A 24,017-nucleotide genomic window follows, 5' to 3' on the forward strand; every position below is an offset into this window, starting at 1 on the left:
CAATTCAACCAACTCCCATGTTTGGTTGCGATGTAGTGAGTCCATCTCCACTTGCATGCTCTTCGTCCATTCTTCTTTGGATTCATGTTGCATAGCTTCTTCATATGATTCCGGCTCTCCAGAATCTGAGATCAAGAGATGGTTGAAGGAAGGAACAAACCTTTCTGGAGGTCTACTTGCTCTTGTAGATCTTCGGGGAATAGGTTGAGGCTCCTCATTTGGTTGACGTTGTTGCACATTGTCACCGTTTGCAGTCCTTGAGTCTTCACCGTCCTCAAGCTCCATGTACTCATCACCTGTTTCTTTTGTTTGTTTTCTTTCCAAGTAATCTTTGTACATCTTTTGTTCGTTAAAAATTACATCCCTACTCCTTAAGATTTTACCATCTTCAGGATTCCATAGGCGATACCCAAAGTCTCCTTCTCCATAGCCAATGAAGAAACACTTTTTGGACTTTGCATCTAACTTTGATCTTAGGCTTCTATCTATGTGCATGAAAGCCTCACACCCAAACACTTTGAGAAATGCATAATTCACTGGTTTACCTGTCCATGCCTCTTCTGGAATTCCCCCATCCAATGCCGTTGAGGGTGACCGATTGATTAAGTACACAGACGTACTTACAGCTTTCGCCCAAAGCTCAAGCGGTAGGCCTGCATGTAGCCGCATGCTTCGTGCTCGTTCCATGATTGTCCTGTTCATCCTTTCCAAAATCCCATTTTGTTGAGGTGTCCTTGGGGTTGTCCTTTGCCTCCGAATGCCATTGCTAGCACAAAAGCTTTCAAAAGCTTGGCTGCAATATTCGCCTCCATTGTCGGATCTGAGGCATTTAACCTTGGTACCTGTTTCATTCTCCACAAAGGCTTTCCACCTTTGAAATATGGAAAATACATCGGATTTATTCTTCATGACATAAACCCATGTTTTTTTAGTCGCATTGTCTATGAATGTTACATAGTACAATGAGCCACCAAGTGATGGTGTACTTGCAGGACCCCAAACATCAGAATGAACCAACTCAAGTTATTTATTTTTTCTTTCATTTCCTGATTTTTGAAATTTTACCCTCTTTTGTTTACCATAAACACAATCTTCACAGAACTCTAAGTCCACTTCTTTCAAACCTGGTAGAAGCTTCTTTGTTTGAAGGATTTGCATTCCTTTGGCACTCATATGCCCAAGTCGGTAGTGCCACACCGCATTGTCAACTTCTGTAGTTGCTGCACAAGCTGAAGGTTGCGTGCTAACAGTAAACAAGTAAAGTGTACCGACTTTTTCACCCTTGGCAACCACCAAAGATCCCTTTGAGATCTTCCACCATTTGTTTCAGAATGCAATGTTGTGACCTTCATCGTCCAATTGTCCTGTAGAGATCAAATTTTTGCGAAGAGAAGGAACATGCCTAACATCTTTAAGCTTCCATTCATTTCCGTTAGCAGTTTTGACAGAAACTGTACCTTTGCCGACAATCTCACAAGCTTCATCATCTCCCAAGTATACATACCCAAAATTACCTTTGGTGTAGTCTTGGAAATGTTGCTTGTGTGGTGTCGCATGGAATGAAGCCCCGGAATCTACTATCGAGGAATTAGGAACATTGTCTAATGAGAGAATTAGAGCATCTTGCTCTACTTTACCTGCCACATTGGCCTCCGATGTTGGCTTGTTGGCTTGAGACTCTGTCTCCTTCTTCTTCTTGGACCGGCAATCCTTCTTGACGTGGCCCTTCTTGCCGCAGTTCCAACATTCAAGAACTGACTTTGTGTGTGACTTGCTCCGCCTTGAGCGATCACGACCCTTTTGGTTTTTGAACCTCTCCTTAAGCCTTCCTCTTGTTTCCAGTGATAGTGCAGCACTTGATGATTCTCCTGTGCTTCTCCTTCGCATTTCCTCGCTTAGGAGAACACCCACAACATCATCAAACTTAAGAGTATTTGTGCTAGAGATAGAATTACTTACAGCCATCACAAGGCTGTCCCAACTATTTGGTAGAGATGATAGTATAAGGAGAGCTCGCACTTCGTCATTGAAATTGATTTTCACTGGTCGAAGTTGACTTATGTTTGTGTTAAAGTCATTTAGGTGTTCTGCAACTGAACCATTCTCTGCCATCTTTAGATTGAACAAGCGCTTCATAAGAAATACCTTATTGGATCTCGTAGAAGTCGTCAAGTGACTTCATCAAGTCCTCCGTGGTCTTCATCTCCGAAACATTGAAGGCCACCGTTGACGCCAAGCTTAACCGGATTGTTCCCAGTGCCTTTCGATCAAGGACAATCCATGCTTCATCTACCATTGTTGCGGGCTTCTTCGCAAGACCGCCCAGTGGCAAATAGAGGTCCTTCTGGTAGAGATAGTCTTCAATCTGCATCTTCCAATGTTGGTAGTTTTTGCCGTTGAACTTCTCAATCTTGAGCTTCCCTTCCTCCACCATAACTCCCACTCAATTCAAGGAATCCTTTCCTTGAGATAATTTAGCTACGAGCAAACCTTGCTCTGATACCAGTTGTTAGGAAATAAGACGTAGCTAAATAGATAATTGAGTAGATTACTTAATGGAGAGAGACAGATTTATATACACGAGATTATAGAGTAGAGTAGAGTAGAGTAGAGAGAGAGAGAGAGAGAGAGAGAGAGAGAGAGAGAGAGAGAGAGAGAGAGAGAGAGAGAGAGAGAGAGAGTACACACGATATACGTGGTTCACCCAATGTGGGCTACGTCCACGGGAAAGCAGCCACTCAATGGCTTTAGTACTTCAATACAAGAAGTAGTTTACAAAGGGATTATACCCTTAATGGAGCTCCCGCCTTGCTTCACTCTCACCACCTCACAGAAATGGCCTCCTTTTATAGGCCAAAAGGGTTGCCCTCTCTTATGAGAGATAGCCATGTGTAGCCGCCCTTGTGCGAATAAGTCGAAATCGGACCCTCCAATCCGCCCATGTGTGGCCGCCCTTGAGAAGACAAGTCCGCTTTTGAATTCGGCCACCGGCCACCGGCCATTGACTTCCGACCACCGGCCAACCGACCGGTTGTTTTCTGACCACTTTCCGGCCGCCGTCCGGCCATAATATTCCGGCGAAAAAAAAAGTCTCGGGGGCCTCCGCCCCCAAGGCCTTTAAAGTTGCCCCTGATTCTTGTTCGTAAAAATTTTGGTTTTCGGTTAGTGATTTTCCTTCACGCACGATGGCTTCTCCTCATAATGGGGGCCTTATAAATGTGCGCTTTTACCACAGAAAATTACAAGGGTAAATCAGGCTCCATACTTAACAGACCAAGGCAGTGCGCTCTTCCCGTCCATGTTTGCTTGTGTAGTGATATTGCTGCTTTCTTGGTGCTGCTCTGCTGATTGCATCTAGAAAGACACCCTCCCTTGGCATTCCAAGAGACAACATCCCAAACAGGAAGCTCCTCAAGCACTTTTTGTGCTTTATGAAGTCGACCATATTTGACATATTTGGCATACATGTCGACCAAGTCAATGCCAAGCACGATATTTACCCCTGACTAGTAATATCATTCTGAAATTTTTTCCGATATCAACATCAAATGCCGTCTCTCTGCATCTCCTAAAAATAGCGTCGAGCTTCCTGACCTTGACCCTATTTGATATAATCAATGCACTCCATGAGACAACATTGCAGATAGGAAGAAGAATACACAATTGGTGGTCCTAGGGTCATCTTGCAGCCGAGGCATAACACACACTAAGCATTATTCAAAAAGAGCCCTCGGAACGACAATATGCACCAACAAACGGGTGTTGGGTATTGACCTCTTGTGTGCGACCTCCTCTGTTTTTAGATCCATGACTTGCTCAGTGTAAGAGACTCACATGTCCCAAAGGTTACAGCAGCTCAATAGAATGTTTGGAAAAATGATGTTTCTCGAACACTGGGTCGCAGGTTATAGAAGCTCAATAGAACACGTGTAGCCATAGCCGCAGTGAGAGTGACATATAATAAGCAGCCACGCAGTCTGAAAGGGTATGTTTGGAAAAATGATTTTTCTCGCACACTGGGTCGCATGCTATAGCAGCTCAATAGAACACGTATAGCCATAGCCACACTGAGAGTGACATATAATAAGCAGCGGCATAGTCTGAAAGGGTGTGTGTAATTTATATGACTGGAACCAATATTGAAGAGAGAGAGAGAGAGAGAATCACCTAATTTTCTAAAATTTTCCCTTGGAAATGTATGTTTGGTAAAATGAAATTTCTCGAACAACTCGTCACCATGCCGGTTGAGGAGGTCATGAAGATGTGTCTCAGCTTAATATGTGCAGCGGCGTAGCCTAAAAGGGTGCGTGCAGTTATGGCTGGAACCAAATTCCAATTATATTGAAGAGAGAGAGAGAGAGAGAGAGAGAGAGAGAGAGAGAGAGAGAGAGAGAGAGAGAGAGAGAGGGAGAGAGAGAGAGAGAGAGAGAGAGAGAGAGAGAGAGAGAGAGAGAGAGAGAGAGAGAGAGAGAGAGAGTCGCCTGCAGTCACCTTTGATCACCATGCCGATGTGCAGGCTGAGGAGGCCATGAAGACCCAGCCATTCATATCGTCGTCAACTTGGACTCAGAGAGAGAATTGGTGGGCAGTGGGAGGTGGCTTGCAGGCTCGTACGTACTGAGGGCAGCCCAAGTTGGAGTTAGTCAAACGGAAGGGAGGACCCGCAGCCCAAAATTGGTAGCCTGTAGGACTCAAGACTGGAGCACACACCTCTCTCTCTCTCTCTCTCTCTCTCTCTGTATCCTTGTGCCGTCGGGCATCTTCAGAATGCACTTGACGGAGCAAAGAGAAGCTGCCATGTGGTAGGGGGATACCGAAATCCCTCCCCCTTTTATACTAGTATAGAAACACACACACACACATACACACACACATACACTCTATTTTTATCTCTCTCTTGTAGCACATATATTCATACTATGTCTCTTCTTTTTTAAAATTTATAAATCATGCCGTGCACGTTTTCTCTCCCTCTCTATCTCTCTCTATGTCTCATAGTTTGTAGAACACACAAACTCTCTCTCTCTCTCTCTTAAACACACACTCTCTCCCTATGGAGTGTTCTATAATTTGATCTTCTTCTCTTTGTGCTTCTCTCTCTCTCTCTCACACACACACACACAAGTAAAGATTCTTCTTTCGTATGAGAAAAGGGAGAGGAATAAGATTTAGATTTAGCTAAATAAAAACAAAACTCAAAACTCTCTCAAGCTCCATGCAATGGCGCGTGGTGCTTGAGGAAGTTTTGTTTTGATTTTCTCCTTTGGAAAACAAACAAGTGAAAGGCATCGTTTTGCAAAAGATTAAATGAAAGTCAAGCTTTTAAAGGCTTGGAGTTCTAAAGTTTAATACTTTGAAGTGCAACATTTGAACTTCAAAGGATAATTCAAGTTCTAAGACTTAAAGTCTATCCTCGTAACTAAGTCTCCTTTTTAATAATCTACCCAAGGCTCTACAAAAGTTTAAACTTCATAAAATTTGAAAGCTCACATTTTTTTAAGCTTCTTGAAATGCAACTAAAAAAAACAAGTGAGAGGGTGATAAAATCATTAGGTTGAGTTTAACTAGAATTATATAAAGTAAAGCATTGTTTAAGAATATCTCTTTTATTAAGGGACCTAGTTCCCTCCTTGCAAAGAAGCAAACCAAAAATAATAGTTGAATTTTTGAATTTGTAAGATTTTTGAACTAAGTTCTCACATACTTTACTATTTTTTTTCCTTTACCATGGTTTTCTCATTTAGTGTTAGTATATGTATGTGTATGTGTAAAATAAATAAATATATGTCTGTGTATGTATGTATATGTATAGAATTTACTAGAATTTTAACATTATAAAAGAAAGAATGCAAGTGAAGTCAAGCGTTGTAAGGATGTGAAATGAAAGGTGAAATAGAAAGATTCATTTAATATTTGAAAATGAAAATAACATTTAAAATAAGTTTTCATCATGGCACTGAAAACAATAAAAGTATGCCTAACCCAACTCAACACTAAGGCTTCTTTTAAAAAGCAAAAAATGGGACTTATTGATGACGACATGAAGTGGATGGTGTCCGTATTGTAGGGTCCTTTTTGGTGCTCTTTGCAGCCATACATCCTGTTCAATAGAACATGGCTATAGTTCTCATTATTTCATAATTAATCAAGAGGCATTTGATTGAGAGAGAGAGAGAGAGAGAGAGAGAGAGAGAGAGAGAGAGAAGAGCACCCTATATATTATGGAATGAAAAATGCAAAGTGTGTGTGTGTGTGTGTGTGTGTGTGAGAGAGAGAGAGAGAGAGAGAGAGAGAGAGAGTGAGTGAGTGAGTGTGTGTGTGTGTGTGTGTGTGAGAGAGAGAGAGAGAGAGAGAGAGAGAGAGAGAAGAGCACCCTATTTATTTTGGAATGGAAAATGCAAAGAGTGTATGTGTGTGTGTGTGTGTGTGTGTGTGTGAGAGAGAGAGAGAGAGAGAGAGAGAGAGAGAGAGAGAGGAAATAATAGAGAACGCGTTACTCCACCACATGAAAATAGATGATAGAGCACACATTGCATATGCCACAATAAGCACAGAGAGAGAGAGAGAGAGAGAGAGAGAGAGAGAGAGAGAGAGAGAGAGAGAGAGAGAGAGAGAGACAAAAAGTATGTGAGAGAAAAGCACACACATACATACTAATTTTAAGAGTAATTGTAAACAATACCTTTTGTGGTTTAGATTGTGGTCTTCAATTTTGTTGACTCTCGCTCGGTTTAGGTCTTGATCGGAAAGTCTCACTCAAAGTTTGAAACTCCTCATTCCCTAGCATCTCCCTTCAAACAAAAGTAGAAGATTTGCAGCACCAACACTGGGTCTTGCTTATCAGCAAGAAGGCAAGCAAATTCCATTTCCTCAATGAACCCTTTTGCAGTTTCATTTGATTTCCCACTAAACTCCAGAAAACTAAACACCATGTCTTCCAAAATCTTAGTAAACTGAATGTAACTTGAAGTGATTCCTCAGTGGTGGGCATCAAAACACTCTTGGAAAAGAGACAAAGTTACACATCTATAGCTTTATATCCCAAGAGCGTTAAAACTTCAACCTTGGCACCAAAAAGTATACTAAAAACATTCTCAGTAAACCCCAACCAAAAGGCCTATGCTTCTTTGAAAATTTACAAGCACTCACCCACCCAAAGGACCATAGTATATAGGAGCAAAACCCTGTCAAAAATTTTAATGCTGATATATAGTCTCTCTCTCTCTCTCTCTCTCACACACACACACACACACACACACACACACACACACACACACACACACACACACACAAAAGTAAAGATTCTTCTCTCATTTGAGAAAAGGAAGAGGAATAAGATTTAGATTTAGCTAAATAAAAACAAAAAACTCTCTCAAGCTCCATGCACAAGCGCGTGGTACTTGAGGGAGTTTTGTTTTGATTTTCTCCTTTGGAAACAAGTAAAAGGGTCACGATGGCTTTCAAAAACAATAAGAAAGTGATTAAATTGTTAGGTTGAATTAAACTGCTATTAGTGTTTGGAAAAGGATTGCCTCAGCTTAGTCTTAAGCCGATTGAAAATCGAGACTATAGCTAGCTGCAAACCATGGTAAACGGAAGAAAAACCGATGAAATATGTAAGAAATTCATCCAAAAATTTTACAAATCTCAAAATTTTTGCTAGTATTTTCAGTTTTCTTCTTTGTGAGGAGGAAACTCGATTAGCAGTCGCTTAATAAAAGAGACTTTTTCGAACGTTAATATTGATTGGAATCAAGCTATAAAATGCAAGAAATGTAAAGCCATGTGAAGTTGTGAAATGAAAGGTGAAATAAAAAAAACTAATTAGTATATGTGTGTGCGTAGAATTTATTAGAATTATGCAAAGTGAAGCTTCTCTTTAGCATTCTAAAGCAATAGAATGAAAAAAAAATATATACGTGTGTGTGTAAAATTTATTAAAATTATGCAAGGTGAAGCTTCACTTTAGCATTCTAAAACAACAGAGTTCAAGAAAAGTAAAGACATGTCAATATGTGAAATGAAAGGTAAGTCTCCATCATACACAGAAAACAATGAAAGTCTCCCTGACCCAACACAACACTAAGGGGTTTCTTTTAGAAAACCAAAAAAACAAGTGAAAGGAGTCACTTTGTAGAAGATTAAATGAAAGTCAAGATTTTAAAGCATTGGAGCTCTAAAGTTTAATACTTTGAAGTGCAATGTTTGAACTTTGAAGGAAAGTTGAAGTTCTAAGACTTAAAGTCTATCCTTGGTAAGTGAGCATTGGCGCGATGAAGTAGGGTATGTGTGATGAAGTTGGGTATGCGATGTGTACTGTGTATTGTTGGCTTGTGTACTATGGCTCTAGATGTTGGTGAGCTCGTGGTAGCATCCGTCACCCTCAATCTCGCAAGTTTTTTGAGTTTTGTAGCATCACTGTAAGTTTCCATGCCTTAAGCGTCCCCGTCTCCCCTCTTGCCCGCCTGCATACATTGTTGCTTGCTTACGCCGAGCCCCCCTCCATCTGCTGTGGTAGGTAGTTGAGATTATTAGCACTTTGTGATAATAATCGCCTTTGGGATTGCCTGCATCGCGATTATTAGCCTTAATAATCGCAGTTTGAGCCTACCTAATAATCGCATGTGCATGTGGAGAATTAACGAGTTTTATCTCCTTGATTAAGATCTCCCTTTTGTGCAAGACCGTGAGCTGAGCAGCACGCGTGGTGCGTTAAGCAACAAGGCAGTGCCCCCCCCCCCCCCCCCCCCCCCATTGCAGCACGCGATTATTATCTTTGGGGATTATTAACTATTGCTCTTTTTGCGAGTATTATCTAAAAGAGATAGCGATTATTATCTTTTTGTTAAGGCGATTATTAACCCTTTTGTAACTTGTGTCAGTGAGGCCTTTCACCGCGCCATGGCGAGCTTCTCTAAGCTGTCCTACAACGAAGCAGTGGCAGACAAAGAGAAGCCTGACGCTCTGAAGATTATCGAGCCAACCGACGACCTTGTGAAACCGGGCGTAGATGATAGCGGGTGAAAAGTTGAGGGCTCGCAACAAGTATCTCATATTTCATGTAAACGGTTCAAAGAAAAGGCTAGGGCTTGGGGAAAAATCAAAGGTCTCCCGTTAGATTTCCCAAAGCCTACTATCCTATATGATAACATATTTGAAGTTTTGGGGAAGACAAATAAAGAGGACCTTTTCACTTCCAAGCTAGATACCATACAGGTTCCAACAGAAAAGGAGCCAATGGAAGAGGACGACTTGAATGGGAACTCTGGTGAAGAGTTCTTGGAGGCAGAAGAATTTGTCCCCCTTTCCCAATGATGATGGATACTCTCTCTATTCAATCTTGGAATGTGAAGGGATTTAAAACCCAAACAAGGACATTATCTTCTGGTAAGAAGTGAAGAAAGAGTAGGTAGTCAATTGCTGGGCCATCCAAGAACACCATTTGGATGCTCGTTGCAAGAGAAAACAGGATGTAGGAAAAAACTTATCTTTTATGGGGAAGGAAGCGACGGTTTCAGTGGTGTCTTGTTCATTGCTGATAGAGATTTGGAGCCAAAGGTGGTTCTAAAAAACCCCTCTGGAAAGTCCTTGGTGTTAGAATCATATGGGACAATTAACCTATCACTATAGTAAATGTTTATGGCCCTTGCAACGCAAAGGATAGAGCTAAACTGTGGATGCAGCTCAGGGATACTCCGATCGAAGGGGAGTGGCTGATGGTTGGAGATTTCAATATGGTCGAGAAACAGGGTCGAGAACAGTCTACTGGCTGGCTCAGAAAAGTCTAAATGGCTGAGCTTATGTGAGAAGTGGGCTATGATTGACTTGTGGGAAGTGGGCCTATGGAACATCATGCCTGGATTCACCTACACAAGCCTTCAGTATGCCCGCACTGCCTCGTGGCTGGACAGATGCTACTACTCTCATCAAGCTGACTGAATCTCATCGACATTAGAGATGAAGGTAATCTCAACAAAAAGCCTCTCCGATCACATGCCATTACACTCACAACTCAAGAAAGATAAGGCGGAGGGCAATCCCCGAGAGGGGAGAAAAAGCTTCTTCTTACAAGGATTCGCCTGTTCAAAGACCCTCTCTTCAGAAGCATCACCAAGAAAGCCTTGGGAAAGCTCAAGAAAGATGTGGGGATAAATAAACCTAGTGCTTGGAATGTATTTGTTTGGTGTGTACAAAAAGCTATCAAAACTTCGGGTCCTTGGGTTAAAAAAGCCAATGAGGCACATATCAAACATCTCGTAGATGAGGTAGCACAATTAGCCTCTAGGAAGGCTTTCGGACTGGCTACCGAGGATGAACACAAGCAATGTCTTGAAGCTAAATCTCACTTGGCCAACGAACAACTAGAGGAAATCAAGAAGGCGAGATTGCTCTCTAGGGAAACTTTCCTTCAACCAGAGCCTTCTAACCAAGCATAGTTTTTTAGGGCTCTGAAAGTGAGGAAAAGTCGAGGCCACGTGCAAGTGCTCGATGATGAGAAAGGGAATACAATTCAAAACCAAGATGAGATGGATGCACTTATGCTCAAGTGTCTCAGCCATATTATCGGCCAGCCAGAGACCCAATCTCAGAAAGTGGAAGAAGCACGGGCGTCGTTACTTGGGAGTGTTGAAAATAAGGTTCCTCAGGAGAAAGCCAACCGCATGGAAAAGGCCTTCTGTGAGGAGGAATGCTCAGTGGCACTAAAAGCTCTTGGCAATGAAAAGTTCCCTGGCTAGGATGGACTGACGGCTGAATTCTTCAGGGAATTTTGGGATGATCTCAAGGGTCCACTCACACAGATGGCCAATCAAGTTGTTTCCAAAGAGTCGTTGGATGCAAGTGTTAAGAGAGGGCTTATCAAGCCCATCCCCAAACAGATCTGCTGCTCTCAACTTAAACATTGGCATCCCCAAACAGATATGCTACTCTCAACTTAAACATTGGCATCCCATTACGATGATGTCAGGAGCATACAAAATTATTGCCAAGGCAATAGCTCTCAAAATTGCCCCCCTCCTGAGTTGGATCATCTCTCCCCATCAACAAGGGTTCATTAAAGGGAGATCTATATATGACAATATCTTGGTAGCAATGGTAGGAATAGAGTATGCATCCTTCTCCAATCAAGAGTGCATCTTGCTGCAGCTGGACCTCGACTATATAGAAGAAGTCATGGTAGCTTTGGGCTTTGGGCCTCGCCTTTGTCACCTCATACACACACTAGGCATTGGCAGCCAATCAGAGCTTGTGTTTAATGACAAAATGGTGGGATCTTTTGAGGTTAAAAGGTCTATTAAGTAAGGATTTCCCCTGGCCCCCTTTCCTTTTGCCATCGGGTCGCATCCTCTCATTACGATGCTCGAAGCTAGTACTGCGCGGGGAGAGATTCAAGGTCTGGCATTATCGGGCAACAACCAGCTACTGGCCAAAATGTTCGCAGATGATTCGCTCCTATTCTTGAAGGCATGCCCTCAAGTTGTCAGGAGAGCTCTGGAGATTGTGCAAACATTTTCCGTGGCCTTGGGATCCAAGTGCAAATATAGAGAAGTCAAGACTAATCTCCCTGTCGGAGAACGACTCTTTTGACCTTGCAGTCTGGACAGGAGAGATTATCTCAAGAGGGAATGTATTTAGACACCTGGGAGCCCCCGTGGGGTGGACATAACCAACAATCAAAGATTTCAATGGGTCCTTGAGAAAATAAGCACAAAAATGAGAAGATGGGAGTTTGTTCTCCTCCCCTTCTAAAGCCGGATTAGAGCGATTAATGCTTTTATGATCCCGTATATTGCTTTCCTCAACCCCGTGCTCAAGATGGCTAAGTGTAATTGGAAAGAATTCTTAAAACGAGTGAAAAGGTTTCTTTGGAAGAACAACATGAGAACCTCCCAGCGATGGCAGTGGGCTAGATGGGAGGTAGTTTCTCACCCGGTAGACCAAGGAGGGCTTGGCATTATGAACCTTGTATCCCATGCTGAGGCCCTTTGTGCCAAATTTATGGTCTCATTGGATAAACAAGACCAAGCTTGGGCTATCATGACCAAGGAAATGCTTGATGCAGTAAGACTGGGATCGAAAGGGGGAAAGTGGAAGGGGGTTGTGATGCATGAAAAACTTCTCACCCTGAAGTGGTCTTATCTTAGATCAAGTGGACTCTCAAGGGAGCTATGAGGAAGTGCAAAAGTGAAACTAAGGTTTTGGAATGGGGGGAAGTAACTAGATACTTTAAGAACTCAATTTTGCAATGGTCCCCTTGGCTCTCTAAAATATTGGGGCCGCCACAAAGTCCCTATTGGATAGAAATGGCGAGGAATGTGAATAATAAGGGGCTCATTTGACTAGAGCAATTCTGGGATGGCAACAGGAAGTGCTGGAAAACTGCTGACTCTTTAGCCATCCAATTTCAACTGAATGGCTTTGAGATCTTACTAGTGTACATGGTGATGAAAGAGCTTGATAAGGTGGTGATACCAATTTGTGAATCCAACTTTGAATGGGACGCTTGGACATGGCCCGAGAGTAGCCTCTTTTGGAAACCACACTCTAAAGGCATTTACCATGCATTAATGCACGAGGCTAATTGGTGTAGCCCCCTCAACAAATTATGGAAGAGGCACTGGATGAAAAAACGGTGGGAGGGAGTCATGGAGAACATCTGGAAGCCAAGGTGGCCTCATTATATGAAGATATTTCGGTGGAAAGTGATGTGGGGTGCTCTGCCAACGGGTGTAAAGATACAAGAAAGAGGCATCGGGTCCGATCGTTGCTCGGGGTGCTGAATAGCTAGTTAAGACCTAGCCCACCTTTTCATGGGATGCCAGGAAATCAAAGGCATGGCTGCGAAAATATGGAAGTGGATTCAAAGGACATGGCAAATTAAGTTATTCAAGAATGATCTATTCTTTGGTAGTAACAGGTTGGGAAGTCCTGCTCTTCTTGTCTGCACTGAAATTTTTAGGTACTACTTCTTGCACCATATTTGGCAAGCAAGGAGCCACCACATGTTTGAGGGGGATCTGGCTGTGGCAAGCTTTTGTGAAATCATACAAGAGAGCAGAGTGATGATCCACATGATCGGAGGCAAACAAGCCTCAGAGGACTGGTCTAGAACAATACATAACATCTTGTAATAAGTAAAGCCTAGGAGTAGTAGTGGTTTCTCTGCCAAGCAGATAACTTGTAATCCTTTGACCCTCAAGGCTCGGTCTGAGCTCAAGGTTGGTGTATATTTCTGATGTTCTTAATACCATCCACTCACAATTCTGAGTTTTGCAAAAAAAAGAAAAAGACTTAAAGTCTATCGTCATAACTAAGTCTCCTTTTTAATCATCTACCCAAGGCTCTATAAAAGTTTAAACTTCAAGAAACTTGGAAGCCTCACATTTTTGAAGCTTCCTCAATTGCAACTAAAAAAAATGGGGACTTGTTGATGACAACATGAAGTGGATGGTGTCCATATTGTAGGGTCCTTTTTTGTGCTCTTTGCACCCATACACCGTGTTCATCAAAACATGCTTATAGTTCTCATAATTTCATAATTAACTAAGAGGCATTTAATAGATAGATAGATAGATAGAGAGAGAGAGAGAGAGAGAGAGAGAGAGAGAGAGAGAGAGAGAGAGAGAGAGAGAGAGAGAGAGAGAGAGAGAGAGAGGCGCAAAAAGTATGCGAGAGAAAAACACACACATACATACTAATTTTAAGCGTAATTATAAACAATACCTTTTGTGGTTTAGATTGTGGTCTTCAGTTTTGTTGACTCTTGCTCAATTTAGGTCTTGCTCAAAAAGTCTCGCTCAAAGTTTGAAACTCCTTAGAGAGCTAGATTTTATCGAGTAGATGATGTTATAGTCTAGGATGTTGTAGAATTAAAAAAATACTTCAAGTTCTATTTTTTGCAAGTGAATCTTGGTTTATTTAAGGATTTACAGATCCATGTGTGTGTGTGTGTGTGTGTGTGTGTGAGAGAGAGAGAGAGAGAGAGAGAGAGAGAGAGAGAGAGAGAGAGAGAGAGAGAGAGAGAGAGAGAGAGAGAGATTGATTGTGGGGTGGCTCAAATGTAACTCTCCCTAATGCAAACCACCATTATAGAGGACACGAATGGGTGTTTATTAGTTTGATAGTATATTTGCAAAGTGGTACCAAGAGATGGTCATCCCCGGTGCCACCATAGGCTGCATCACCCATCAACCCAACTCACATGGAAATTTCCATGATTACATTGGACTTTGAGAAGCAAGTGGTGATGGATAATCATCTAAGCTACCGCGTGGTGAACAAGAGTGATGTGGTGTCCTGCTTACCAAACCTGTTGACATACTAGGTCTTTGCCTCAGCCTACAAGCATGTAAGTCAACCCATTTACCTGTACGAGGATGCACTCGGTCAAATTGTCATCCGGCGTAGAAGGCTGCCATCCCATCAAGCTTAACTTGGGCTTCTTTGACCATAAGATAGCTTCTTACATAGCCATCATGACTGTGGTGCTTCAAGCTATAGGCTTACTAGCTAGCCATGGACATATCATTCCAGCCATTGCAAAGTGTTTGTTGAGCCGCGAAGAGATCAATTGCTAAGAGTGAGCGAGACCCAACTTAGCCGGGTTGTGCAAAAAGAAACTCACCACCATTGTAGGATATTATGAGTAGGATTATTGTTCAACAAGATATTTTGGGAGCCTTTATGCATCTAGATGATTTGATATATGCGTTTGTATATGTGTGTATGCACTTATAGATCTCCAAATCCACAATGTTGGTTGGGTGGAGTAGGAAAGATGGGCTATCATGCTAGAAAGGACCACTAGTTATAAGAATGTGGCTAAAGGTTCTCCATTTGTGTGCTTCTTTTGAGTGAAGGTGAAGGTGCTTCTCCCCTATTTCTCTCCATTTGTGTGCTTCTTTTTGGGTGAAGGTGCTTCACCTTGTTGATTTGGACGCGGTGTGATGATGGTGTGCAAGGAACGCGATTCGGATCTCATAAATTATTCTCTCTCCCTCTCTCTCTGTCTTTCTCAATTGCAAGGTGCTCCAAGGGCTCTTATGCTCTCTCCTCAGTCCTCCACTTGCATGGTTGCATACCCATTCATGCCCTCCTCAATGTACTCATGCTCTCCTTCATACAAACATGGCCCACTCAATGTGCCTCTGGTCGTTGAAAGTGCCTCAATCCTCACCCAATGTGACTACACTCTCTTTACAAAGGCACCCTATGCCATGAATAAGCATTGACAATAATAGGTTTGAGAGGATATGTAGCACTAGTTGCCACTATTTGCAAGCTACCTCCACTGGTTGCAAGGTGCCCCAAGGGATCTAATGCCCTTCGTAATCTTTAACATGGATCCAATGGCCTCCTCAATCCGTATTCTCATCTCTAAGAGAAGAGCACATAAAATAGGAAGTAGTATTACTGAGTGTGCTAATACAAAAATAAGGCTTCCCCTAGAGTGATGAACGTATTTACAAGCCAAAGGGAAAAAAACCCTATTGAGGGGGAAAAGTGTCTCGGTAGTCCTCATTGTGTTCACACACATCATTGTTGGACAGCTGCCAAGCCTGACCATATCGATACTAGCAAAGCAAGAACCACATACATAAAATGTCAATCCGTGGGACGTAGCTGACCTGAATAGTGCATGGAGGCTACAAGAGATGGCTAATCTCTCAAAATACCCAAGTTTATGCCACTCCTGCTTATCTACGTCTCAAGTGTGTTTCAAACACCAAAAGATACTTTCTCTATGACAACCTTATCCAGACAAATTTGTGTAGCTACAGGTCTCCGAATGATATGAAACTCAATACCTAGCAAGGGCAAAGTATCCTCTACACTCTACCTAGACAAAATTATGCATAAGATAAACAACCCAATTTAGGGTTGTTGGTTTTGGTCCCAAAAGGGGTCTATAGCTTCCTCTAGACGTGCTCTATCTATCTCTAAGGTCAAAATCTAGTTTTAGTGTGTGTATTGTGCATGTGGAGCAAAAACAACTCGTAGATGGGCACGACTAAAAGTACAACTTCATCGCAAGAAACTTATGTTGAAAGAGAGATCTTTCAATTTGCGAGCGCGTTGGTATGCTCAGAACAACAATGCAATACTATATGCAAGAGAGACGAGAGATTGAAGAAGCAGTAAATAGCCGTTGAGCTACTAGTACATCAACGCTTACTCTTAAAGGTTAGGTCTTAAAGTTACAAAAATTGGCTTTTATACCTTAGCTAAGGTGTAAAAAAAGGGATTCCTCTAATTGGGGCTCAGTACTTAAGAAACTACTTACAACCGTGGAAGCCATTGGCCCCTTTAGACTCACTAGTACCCAATAACATTACAACAGCTTTGGACTTACGAGATTTGTCAATAATAAAATGGGTTTAATGTGTGGAGTCCTGCTTGATGCTCTTCTTTTTCTCTTGTTAGCTGAGAAGCTAACATTCCCCCCTCCTTGCCCGTGTCGTCCGTTACACAACTACTTAGGGTGCTAAGTAGTGGTCGGGCTTTCGTGTCGCTATTCTCTGTGCTTGATGCTCAAGACCTTGTTGGTATTAGTGGACATGAATTGCATGTTGATTGCATTCTTCAGCTCCATTGCTGAATAGCTGACAAATCGAGCACACAGGTTTGCATGACAAGACAGAAGATCTTTGATCTATAAGTGAAAGTGCTGTGTAGAATGCTTCTTAAAATGTCTGCATATAATATGATGGGAGAAACTTGGACCTTGCGTAGAATCCATGAAGGACCTCTTCAGATGGTTGACTAGAGAGATAGTACCATAGACCTGGTGTACCTTCGAGGAAGGACATCCATGCAACATTTGGTTGTTCTGCCCTATGAAAGGTATGCAAACAAGTGAGGAACATCTTTGCAATATTTACTAGCATAATGCATGCCAAATCTGGGATACCCCAAAATAACTGTATGGTTGAAGGTAGTGTCTCCTCCATGTATGACTTTGCCGGTCGGTTATTTGGAGGTGGTGGAAACTGGGGGTAGTTAAGCCAAGTTGGTCTTTTCTGTTGGAGGAAAAGGTGTTGTTGCCAATTTTTGACTCTTGATACTGGGAACTACATAGGATTTCGTTTGATTAGTAATGGTGCATTTGTGAACAAAATGAGATACCTAGGATGCTGGCTAAGTCAGATCTCTCGCCATTTTGGGTGCTGTAGTGCATGATTGGCCTGGAGATCCTTGAGGAGTCTTTCTTTGATTTGGAGGACTTTGAATTAAATGAGAGGGTAAGGGAGAGCTTGCTGATGCCACATTTCATTGATTGTAGATTGACATTGATTGAGTGTATAATCCGTTCTTCCCATTGCATTGCCTCCTTCCAAATTTTCTTTGTTTCCTCTTGTATCCGCTTCTGCAAAACAGCCTTTCCTCAGCTGTCAAGCTTTTTGGAGTAGTGGAAGGTTCCACTTTTGCTTCAGAGATGTCAAGCTCGGGAAGACTGGCCTCTTTTGTGGTTGGGATTTTGAGATCCATGAACTGAAGGGTATCCTTATCTTGCATTGCGGCAGTGACTTGCTCATCCCCTGATGTGGTTGCATGCACCGCGGAAGCTTCTTTAATCTTCCTTAACTCCTTGTTAAGTTGAGAAATTTGCTTTTGGTAGTTGTCTTCTCACTGCATGAAGCTGATGGAAAATTCTCTTCTTTACATCTGCTTAAGCTTTAGCTCCATCTCTAAGTCTTTAACCTTCTGCTCATGTTTGATAGGCAGCATCTGTGCCTTGTAGTGTGGCTATTGTTGGTTATCCTTAAGCTGATTTAGAAGTGATTTTTGTTCTTGGGCTGGGCTAACTATGTATTTGCAATGTTAAGCTGAACTTCTGTAGGCGTTGCACCGTAGACTCTGATTCTTGTAGAGCTAGAGTGGCCTTTGTGACGTGTTGCTCGTGTTGCTTATTTGTTGTCTAGAGAGTTTCTAGATCCGTTGCTGTCTTTGCAATGAGTTTAACCAATTCTTGTTCTTTGAATTCCATGGCTTCTTTGTATGACTCGACACATATATTGGCCAAGTCTAGCCTTTCCTCACTAAGCCGCAGATGCCTGTATACACGATATAGATGTTGGTGGCGATCATAGATTTCATTGTTCATTTTGTCTATTACATCGTGTGCATACTGTGCATATTCATCTATGTACTCTAAATTCTCCATTGTTCTTGTGTTGATCGCTTTCTTCTAATCTGTTTGTGTGTCTTGAGTCTCAGCCATTCGCTCATCTGGTTGGTTGGCTTGAGGAGTTGGTGTGGTTGTGGGACTAGTTGGTTTAGTCTCTTGTTCCTTGATAGTTTCGTTGAGTGGTTTGGAATCAGGTTCCATATTGGTAGCAATGGGAATGGTTTCCTCTGGTGTAGTCTCTTGCGCTGTGGTGGTGTGTTTGTGGGAGAGAAGTGTGGAACTTCAGCAATAGGGTTTTTTGGTGCTTTGGGTGAATTCTCCTGATGATTGGTACTGGCTTCTTCTTGTGCCTGGGCCTGTTCTTGTTGTCATTCCTCTTTATGATAGAGATTCTCTAGGCCAGCTCGAGGGTCATCCTTTTTATTGAACATTGGGTGTTTAGTTTGAATTTTGACTCTTCTTGGAGATGGTTTCCACTTTTCCTCAAAATCTCCTTCGAGCCCTCTTTCTAGCTTAGAAGCCACCTTCTCTCTTTCAAGTCTTGCTGCCCTTTGTGCTGGTTCTTCAATAACTACTATTGGCCTATGTTTCTTTGTCTGATTTACTTCATCCACTTTAGCTTTCCCTTTCTCTTTCCTTTTTCTTTCAAGAGGAGTGTCTTCCTCTTCTTGCACTTCCTCCTCTCTGTGAGGTCCCCACCCCGCCGTATCCAACGGCGGATCTGATGGTGAACCTGGTGGCCACTAGATCTATAGCGGAAGCAAACAAAGTGGTTCAAGGTTCAACTAGCGGATGATCTCTCATCACAAAGTGAGTCGACTTCGAGCCTACTAGCAAGGAGATCTAGCTCCACCTCGCAGGGGAAGTGTGTCTAATCAATTATCGGTCCTCAAGCCCACCTTCCAAGAGGAGATAAGTCTCGAGTGCCTTTTTCCCCATAGCTTTCAGAGGCACGTACACTTGAGACTTCGCCGCTCTTGGGGCAATGAGTAATACTAGACTCGAATTAAACACTATGGGGACAAAGAGTTCCCGACCAATCGGGACCACCCTTCTCATAGGCATTGGCAACCTGAGCCAAGCCCCCACTTTCCACCCCCACACTCACACTTCCTTGTGTGTCCTATTACTACCACAATGGTTGTTCAACATAAAAATTCCTTGATTAGATTCCGAATCACAATGTTCGTTAAGACAGTCCTTCAATCAGTATTGGAAAGCGGAACCAAGACAGAGTTCTAGTAAAAATTCTACTCAAAATTATTCATTAAAATTCCAATGTTTTGGAGGTACAACATCCCCCCTCCAACGAGACTTTACTCCTCCCGTTGTCGCCTAGCTGCCCATACAACTAGGTATGTCCACCGCATAGAAAGCACGACATGGACATTCCCACCGCATAGAAAGCAAGACGTGGGTTCCCACCGCTTAACCAGCAGACGTGGGTATCCACCGCTTAACTAGCAGACGTGGATTCAAGAGCCCTTAACCAGGAACTCTGTCCCCTGTGATCAGGAGGGGGTTCAGGACTAGTTCAACATTGGAAATAGAATGAACATGCCGAGCTAAATTTTCCCTAGCATACATTCTTTCCTATTGCAAACAGTATATCCATCAACCATTCTTTCCTACTTAACTTTAATATACGATTGAATTCAAATGCTGATGTTTCCGTTGGATTTCTCCAACATGTTCAGGGGTATGTTCATTCCTAGCTAAACGTGTGCAGTGTTAATTAAACAACTTGAATAAAATTGTGACCTACCTCTTCCATTTCTTTGTCAATGGCCCGTGAGATGGCCGGTGCTTGCTCGTCCATGGGAGCTTTTCCTTTCCCATTCACATTGCTCGTTCCTGCCTCGCGGTCGTGGGCACCACCGAAGCGAGTTCTCTTAACCGGGGCCATTTTATACCCACTTCTTTAAATGATAAACTTGAAGAAAAGAGCTAAAGTACGAGAGCATCATAACAAATCAAATTGCAGATTAGAATCATTAAAGAATCTTCCTTATGCAAGGGATTAGATTTTTCCTTCGAGACCTAGCAATTTTATGGGTAATTCTTTACTTGCCCTATGGGAACTGGCTCTAAAGTTAATCACTTGGCTTAGATGATTAAGAATTCAGAATTTTACTAATTGATTTACAAGAGAGATGAAGTAAGCAAGCTCAATCACTTTCCTAGTGCAATTTGAAGATGCAGAATTACCGCAGGCATGTGTGATAGAAAATTCTCTTCTTATTGGCCTAATGACGGTTTAATTTTAGCCTTAATCACATCTTAATGTGAGAGAAGTTTTTGAATCTAATTAATTACATTACTATTGAATGGCAAAAGGGTGAATTTCATCAAATCTACATTATTACCGAGACTGACAATTTATTAACTATGCTGCCTAGAGAAAGAAATCTTTCCTAATGATGTATTAATCATCGATTAAGAATGATGAATGGCTGCATAAATTAGCTAATTGAATGATGATTATGTAATGGAGTATAGCTATGTAAACTTAGAGAGCAGCTATTGGAAATTATAACTAAAAGTAGGCATAGTAGATGAAGAATTTGGGAGAATAATGATGAGAATTAAGAAGAACCGGAATTAAACCATAATTATCGTGATTAGGGGCTGAGAATCCCCTGATTTTTCTGATCCAATGTATCCTCAAGATGAGAATTTCGGCAGCACCTCCCTCCTTGCTTCTCCTTCAAAAACTGTGTGTGTACCGACAGCACCTCCCCAAGGTGTGTGTAGGTGTGTACTGGGTGTGTGTGTGAGCATGTGTGTGTGTGTGTGTGCAAGCACACCCTTAAATAGGCTCCTCCAAGCTGAAAATCGACCAGCCTTGCTATTTGCACTGAATGAGCACTCAGTTAATGCATGGCAAGTCTAGTTTCCTGCCTACCAAGTGTCCAGTTAGCTAGTCTAACTGGCTCTCACACTCACTCTCAAGCTTGGAAACTCTCCCACAACTCCCACAAGACAAGAGGGCGCCCCCTAATTGCTAAAGCAGGCTCTGAGTGGCCTGGGACCTGTTCCCACACAGCCTCGAGCCCCGGTGCCTCCCCGCACAACTTTAGGTAAAATTGGTTTTAGGCTAAAACAGCCCATACGAGTCGGAATTTAATGCCGTAAATTGCTATACTAAGCTCTAACTAAGGCGCACTGGTCCGAGTACCTGCCATATTTAGCAGCCTCCAGGGTCTGAAAATGCATTTTTTTAAAAAATGCGAGGTACGGGTGCAGTTTTTCGAGACGGTCAAAACTAGACGGGTCGGGTGACCAAAAACTTACTATTTTTGGAAAATTTTCACAAAAATTATTTCAATTCACATTTGGAAGCTTTATAACATTCTAAAGAACATGGCACTGTGACAGAATTTGGAAAACTGCTAAAAATAGTAACTTTTTTCATTATGTTCATTTCATGGTACAAGGGTGCTCTTTGTAATCGGGGTCAGAGACCTTACACTCTCTGTTACCTTCTTCTTTTGTTGCTGCGGATGTGGGTTATTGAGCTTGTACATTGACTAATGGAGTCCGTAGTCTTGTTGTTGATGCTTGAGTGAAGGTGGAAGCCATGACATGATTGGGAACTGTATACCACCTTGGCAATCTCTTGGCAATGAAGTGAAAATGTTGGTGATAGAGCCACAATGCCTACTCTATTTCCCTTTGCTTCAACTCCAAAAAGGAGGATGACCGGTTGGTGAAGATACCAGTGGTTGGTAACTGTCTGTCCCTCATAGGTTTTCCTCCTTTCTGAAGCTTGAGTGCTTCTGCCACTTGGTCCTCTGTTATGTGAACTTTGATAGGAGAGCCATTGAAATCAGATATGGTGGCTCGTCCTTCTTTTGTGATACTGTGAAAGAGTTCATATGCCCTTTTGTAATTGCCACCGCAAGGGTCCATTTCTATGTAGTCCTTAAGGCCAATATTTTCCCCAAGGGGTTGGATTGCCTGTTCTTTGATGAGGTCTTGAGCTTCCCTTAGTAGCATATGTACTTTGACTTTGTTTCCACGAGAACTCTTGAATGATCTGTGGTAGATAGTGACATGTTGGCTATCCAATTGGTCTCTTGCCAACTAGGTGACATTTGCCTCTCTCAAGGAGTCTTCCTCTAGCTGGTATGGTAGCAGTTCAGTAAATTTTTGCTTCATGGTGTTTTTCTTCGGAGCTCCTGAGGTAGATGAGAGAGAACATGACAGTGTATGAGCACATCCAAAGATAAGACAATTCTGGCAAGTTACAACCAAGTAGCATAACTAAATAAGCAAAAATGAGCCCTAAAAATTACAATTTCTGCAAAGTCTATCTTTGGCGTGCCTAAGATGCAGATGGGTGTAGGTTCATGCAAAATAGTGTCAGATGGATTGTATAGAAAACATAAGTGCTGGTGGTGATTTGAAAGAGTCTTGAGAGCTTTTGGACTTTTATGGTGGGAGTTGTGAACAATTATATGTCCGCTGGACTGCATTCTGTACTTTTGGTAATTGACCAAGTGAGGATTTGTCAAACTTGATGAAACTTGGGCAAGTGTTTAATGTGACCAATGTGAACATATTTGTGTATCACAGATGCAAGTTAGGCTCTTCCATTGCCATTTCTATCTTAGGCACACCTAAGAAAAAAAAAGGGTGATTTAGGGCCATTTCTTTTTTTTGGTGCTCTGATGGGTCTTATAGAAAATATCATTGATGATGGATAAAGTTGGGCTCATTTGGAAAGCTAAAAGTGAGATTTGGGCACAAATGGCTATGGGATGTGGCATAGTGCGTTTTATGAGTATTTTGCACGAAAAATATGTTATAGTGTGATGTATGCTTGTGATGGGGAAGGAAAACATGCTAGTGTAGAAGTGGGTGACAAAAATGGTGCCATATTAGTGATTCATCTTTAGCACGCCAAAGATAGAAGTTATCCTTTATTGCATTTTAGGCCTTGCTTTTGCCCTATCTAGCTTCTATTAGGTCATATCTAGCTTCTATTAGGTCATTGATGGTCGTTGGAACCCTTGGTTTATTTTTTGGTAGCTGATGTAGTTCTTGATGAGGTTGACCGTCTTCTGTTGAGCAAGGTTTGACTTGGAGTCACTAATCACTAGTTTCTTGCTTCCTGGAGGTTGGTAGAGGTCCAAATATGGTGTAGAGAGTGCCCCCCTTAATTTTGAGGTGAGTTGGGTCAAGATTTTGTATTGTGGTGCAAAATATCACAATGCGGAGTGAATTTGGTCTTTTTGTCCTATACTAATGATTGAGCCTTAGTTGCACCCCTAAATCTCCACAGTTCCTTAACATGATGGCCTCAAAACATTTGTAAAGTTTGGTCCCCATCTGACTCCTTTATCTTCAGTGCGCCAAAGATGCTAGGTCAAAAGTTTTTGCACTTTGGAGCTTAGCAATTTGTTGTCCCCCTAGTGATGAGCCTCTGGTTTAATTTTGGTGAAATTTGGGTGTCAGGTGTAGCCGGTGTCAGCATTTTTGCCCCTAACCGTTCCCAAATTGCCAAGTGTTGTCGTGCCCCTTGTAGCTCTTGTGGTTGACAATGTGGTAATCAAAATACTTCTAGATGTAGTTAGGAACTTACTCACCATGGCTGGGTGAGTAAGAGGCAACAGACAATACATAAGAGAGCATAGAAGGTCACCAAAATCCACCACTCAGAGCTCCTTCTCTAAGGTCTAGAATGCAAATGAGAGAAATATTGGCGTACGGGGCTATACATACCTGGAATTTCTCGATGCCTCCTTTCAATTACCTACCCAATGAGGTCATCAGGTCTAATTGCATATTCTTGGATTGAATTTTTTTGAAACTGATATCCCTCAATCATTCTGTCAAGATTTGCCTAGATAACTAATTGGTGAAAAAGGCCACTAAACTTTTTGAT

The sequence above is a fragment of the Adiantum capillus-veneris genome, chromosome 18 (genome assembly GCF_014529385.1).
Source record: "Adiantum capillus-veneris isolate H3 chromosome 18, ASM1452938v2, whole genome shotgun sequence".
Lineage (NCBI taxonomy): Eukaryota > Viridiplantae > Streptophyta > Polypodiopsida > Polypodiales > Pteridaceae > Adiantum > Adiantum capillus-veneris.